Consider the following 5,827-nt stretch of genomic DNA (forward strand, 5'->3'; position numbering starts at 1 on the left):
CGCCTAATCAGCCATCATTGGGAAGAGAGGCCCCTTGGTCTTGTAAACTTTATATGACCCAGCACAAGGGAAGGCCAGGGCCAAGTAGTGGGAGTGGGTGGGTAGGGGAGTAGGGGTGGGGTGGGGTATAGGGAACTTTTGGGATAGCATTTGAAATGTAAATAAAGAAAATAATAATAAATAATAAAAAAAGAAGTTAGGCCTAGTTAAGTTTTTTTTTTCCATAAAGGGACCATTGATCAACCTATATTGAGTCATTCCTGATGTAACACACACATATACACAATCATACATACACACACACACACACACACACACACACACACATATACACAATCATACATCCACACACACATACATACATATACACAATCACACACACACAGACACACAGACACACACACACACACACAAAACTGGCGACACTCCCTGCTCCCTATCCCCTGGAACTCAGTGTTTTTTTCACTGTAAGCCTGGTTTGGGGTGGAGGGAAGCCAGGCTGGCCATGGAGTCCACTGGGCCGCCCTGCTCAGTCCAGCACAACGTTGATTCTCTCCACTGTTCCCCGCCACTTTGCTTCTCTGAGAAGGTCCAAGCAATACTTTAATGTACTTGGCTTGGCAGGGATTTATTCTCCTCCTTATCATGTGCTCTGTTTACATTAGTTCCTATGCATTTCTGGAGATTAACGTCTATGATGGTCCTTGTGCATGAAAGTAAGGATTGCATTTTACAGTCACTTGTGCAAAGTTGCAGACCTGTTGCTCAAAATATTTTGCTCCTTTGGTTCTTAACAGGCATCTCAGTAATTGTATAAATGCTTTCTCTCAGAGGACTCATTAGAACCCATTATGACTTCTACTCTCAGTTATGGCTCTAAACCCTGGGTGAGAGGGCTGAGTCCAGGGTCTCTCCAAATGCCATGGTCAGCGGGATAATTAGATCCACATGAGGCAGGAAGGAAATCCAGGTCAACTTGACTCAGTAGCTGGTGTTGTTCAAGCTTCTAGAGTCTAATACTGGACAGTTTATTGGAGTCATATTTAAGTACAGTACAATTTGGAAAAGGGTTTCCTCATGTAACATGATCCCATACACACAAGGACACATAATTACATGTCACTTCTTCAATGAAGATGGATTCTAAAAGTAGGCTTCATGTGTTATCCTGAGGGCCTAGGTGAGGACCTGGTATGGACGGACTCCATCATACAGAGAGCACAGGGGTCACATAGGCTATTATTTATCTCTGGTCCTGCTTGTGGGAGCCTGGGGGAACCTCTCGCCATGAAGATAATACAGAAGTCATCCAGACTATTGGCCATCTCTAGTCCTACTGTACGAGCTTGGAGGAAGTAGATATGTCTTACAGACAGTGCCGGGGTCACCTAGACTATTAGCCACCTCATTTCCAGTCTTCTGGGTGGAAAACAGGTTATACCTTCGACTGAAAAGACAGTCTTCTGTGTTTAAGAATCTTGGTTTTCCTAGTTGTTACAGGATATTTGATCACACTGTGAACCCTGAGATTGTGTTATTTACTGGAAGGAAAAAGAAAACAAACAAACAAACAAACAAACCTGTTTCTAGTTGTGGTGTGGCTGGCTCAGTCCTAGCACACACCTTTAATGCAAGAGCTTTCTGTCTATAGTAAACAGGATTAAATAAAGTCAGCCATTGGTCAAGAGGCAGAGCAAGCAACCACGTGACAGGAACTGAACATAGAAAAAGACCATAGAGAGTAAAAGGAAATCAGGAGGACGGGCAGAGAGAAGCACAGGAAGTTGAAAGGAGGGACATGCAGTGTGAGGGTTTTTTGGGACCTTGAAGAAAAGGAAAGTTCCTTTTGGGAGATTGTCTGAGGAGGAAGGTCAGCTGAATGCTTCCTCTGCTTCTCTGAGCTAGCAAGCTTTCACCCCGCATCTGTCTCCCCTGTTGTCGTCGATGACATCGAATGTTTGAGATTTTTTAAAAACAACACCTAGTATTTATCTGTGAGCACGAAGACCTCTGTGCTTCCAAGCAGAAGGTGAGTTAGAAAAGAAACATAGAAGATGCCCACACTAGGAATTCCACCTGATAGAGATTGTTTTCAACATTAATGAGTGGATACATCCCTGAAGAACAGAGCCTAGCATTTGTGTAAATTATTGATTTTCAAACTAATAAAAGGAAATAACCCCCTAGTCAAATGAAACCTGACACAGATGACCGCACATAACAATCCCAGTTTCTAAACTATTTTATAAAATATCTACTTTTACACAATAGCTTTTAGTAACATGTCAGACAAGTGTTCTTTCAATGTACCATGACAAGACGCACATGGACCTCATTACACTACTTAGATAGTTATTGTCTGTAAGTGTTCTTCTTAAATGAAGAAGGCGGGTTGGAGCTGCAGAGACAGAGACCCGTCCCTGAAACTTCATATAGAATGCTACTCTCCAAGCCTACAGTCAGGCTAATCGCCACTGTAAGGATTGTACTTATTTATTTTTTTCTATTCTTTAAGATTTTGATGTTAAGTGTGTGTGTGTGTGTGTGTGTGTCTTTGTGTACTACAGGCAGTTGTGTACCATCCAACATGGGTGCTGGGAACTGAACTTAGCTCCTCTGCAAAAGACATATGTGCTCTTAGCTACTGAGCCATCTCTCCAGTCCCTACCACTTCACTAGCACTTGAAGGAAACTTGCACTTAAACCCTTTAACACTGAACTCATTCAAAACAAATCCAGATTCATCTCAGTGCAGAAAGAGCAACTTAGCCTCCCAGAAGCCACCTGGGAAAGGCAAGTGAGTTTCCTGGTGACAGTCCACTGTTTTCTGTTTGTGTGTTTGTTTTGGTTTTGGTTTTGGTTTTGGTTTTGGTTTTGGTTTTGGTTTTGGTTTTGGTTTTGGTTTTGGTTTTGGTTTGCATGGCTCCGATGGGTGCACTCTGGAGAGGCACAGCCCCAGAGTCTTTGTCTCAGGATTGTTTCTTGCCATTGATAAGCCTTTCCTGCCAATATTACATAGCCAAATGATGCCTGAGCATCGACCCACCCTGTTGGGCAGACGTCCTACAGATCAACATGAAGATGAACTTTCATGAATTAATGCTGTTTTTTTTTTTCTTTAACATCCTACCCCCGAATTAATGATGTTTTGATGAATTAATGACTTTGTAGTAGTCCTGATTTGATTCAAATAATTTTAGGAAGAAAGTTTAATGAGATGGTTTTAGTTGTTTTGCCAGAAAGATATAAATAAAGTTAAAATCAAGAATAGGAAGTGCACCCTGCTCATAGAATAGTAAGTAAAGGCAGCATAAGAAAGAATACAAAGAGCTTTCATAAATTACACTAAGAAGAGAAGTAAAGAAAAGATTTGTGATCAAGGAAAAACTTTCAGGTCCAAGGATGAAGCCACAGATGTGCACCATGATAAAGCAAAGCCACGTGAAACTGTTGCTTATAGAATGAGCTTATAGAATGAAATGCTGCTTTGAGTTTACTATGGACATCCTTCTGTAACTCCCCTTTTGTGAAACTTTATCCACAAGGTAATTTTATAAAGAACTTATGTCTAAGAAGGTATGAAAGAGGCTTAGAGAAGGAATAAAGTATGGCTGCTGGGGCTTTGTCTCATCTACCAAATTAAATCTGTGATTTGGGGGCTCTGCATCATCTATATATATATATATATATATATATATATATATATACACAGAGAGAGAGAGAGAGAATGTCTGTCTATATGTCTGTCTATAGTATATACATACATACTTATGTAGGGATATGTGTATGATATCAATAAGCATATGCATTCTTGAAATTGATGAAACAGATGGTTGGGCCCAACCAGAGTGAGTGTGTGTGTATGTGTGTGTGTGTGTATGTCTGTCTGTCTGCCTGACTCTTCTTTTCTTCCTTCTCTCTTCTCTCTGGCTCACAAAGAGTTAATGAACTCTGAGCCTCTCTCCTGGCCAGTGAGGAGCCCTTGAGCCAGAAAGAGCCCAGATAACTAAGCCTTTTTCTTTTTCTTAATCCCCCCTCCCCCTCCCCCCCTGCTGCTATCAGCAGGAGTTAATTGCCAGAGACCAGCAGCTTTGGGCTAGGCAACTGCCACTGGCTCCATAGCCCCTTTTTAGATGCCTTCCTGAAAGCCAGGAGAGCCCTTGGCACTAGCCCTCCTGGACAGTGCTAGATGCCATTGGCCAGGTGCAGCTTCCATCAAGGAGGACCTGTATCTCAATAGGTGTCCTTAAGGATCCGACTGGACTCCACAGAGCAGAGAAAATGCTGCCAGGCGTGGTAAAGCTCTCAAGATTCTCCAATGACATTCCACCACCTCCAGTGCAGCCCAAGCATCTCCCTACCGCATCATCAGTAAGGACTTCAGGGACAAAGAGCTGTTGAGGGTCCACACCCACCTCAGAGATTCTGAAGGACAGTGCTGCCAGAGAGTTGCCCCTCTGTAATGAAGAAAATCTGTCCTCCAGATCAAAGAGTGATGAAGTGTCAGATGAACTGCCACTGACGGATAAGCCTTTGGGGCATCACCAAAGAAACTAAAGACTCCACCACTACATGGCATCACAAGTCTTCCCTGCTGAAATGATTCCTGCTCTGTAGGAACTGAGCAGAGAAGTCAGGGATGGTGCATGAGTTACAGCTGATTCTCAAGCATCTGTAAAGCAGTTGATTTCCAAACAGAGGTAAGCATGGATTTCCTTCCACTCTGGATAGACCTAGAACAGAGATAAGCACGGATTTCCTTCCACTCTGGATAGACCTAGAACAGAGGTAAGCACAGATTTCCTTCCACTCTGGATAGACCTAGAACAGAGGTAAGCACAGATTTCCTTCCACTCTGGATAGACCTAGAACAGAGGTAAGCATGGATTTCCTTCCACTCTGGATAGACCTAGAACAGAGGTAAGCATGGATTTCCTTCCACTCTGGATAGACCTAGAGTTTATAAAGCGTGAGCTGAGCTCCGTCTGACTTCAGAAGAAGTTACAGAGAGGGTGAGGCCTGTCTCTCTGTTGCTTTTCCTTCCTTCCCAGAGAAGCCTGGAGCCTGCCAGTAAGCATGGTGATGCTGCCATCTGACAGCTGGTGCCTCTGCGGTCTGTGACTCCAGAAACTCTGGTTACCACATCCCCCCTCATGGCAGGAAACTCCAAAGTCTCCCCAAATATAGCCACTCCTTCTGCCAGCATCTTCATCCCCAACCTCCTCCAACCACAGGTCCTCAGAGTCGGCACTGAAACTGGAACAGATTAATTCCAGCTGCTGTATTCTTTGGTTGTTTTTATAAACTATATTCTCATTACTGTGCATATATGCCATGGTAGCTTATATTTTGCATATCCTTTATAGATATGGTCAATTTTTAAACTATTTAGCATGTTAATCATAGTTGTTCATAATCTATGTCTGACAGACTATTGAAGTAAGTGTGAGTCAATTCTGGTTGTTATCTGGTTGTTATCTTTACTGGGCTTATTACCTTGGGTCATGGTCATCTTTGCCAGTCATTGCTTGTAGGAGCTCTATGGGGGTGAACATGCCACTTCAGTGGAGCCTCTTCTTTGTTTCTGTGGGTATATGAAGGAACCAGTCATTGGCAAACCACATCATACTAGTTCATGCCTGAAAGTTGGATAGCCCCTGCTGTATTCCTAATCTCTACTATTTGACACATGGACCCATCAAATTGGCATAAAAGGAGCTTCTTTAAAACCCAAAAGGGGAGTGCTCTGCCGGGGAAAGGGTGGACTAGAGAAGAGTCACAGCTTCTGGGAAGGAACCCGTGTCTGGTTCTGGTCATCCGGCGCCTT

This window comes from Mus pahari, chromosome 5 (genome assembly GCF_900095145.1).
Source record: "Mus pahari chromosome 5, PAHARI_EIJ_v1.1, whole genome shotgun sequence".
Classification (NCBI taxonomy): domain Eukaryota; kingdom Metazoa; phylum Chordata; class Mammalia; order Rodentia; family Muridae; genus Mus; species Mus pahari.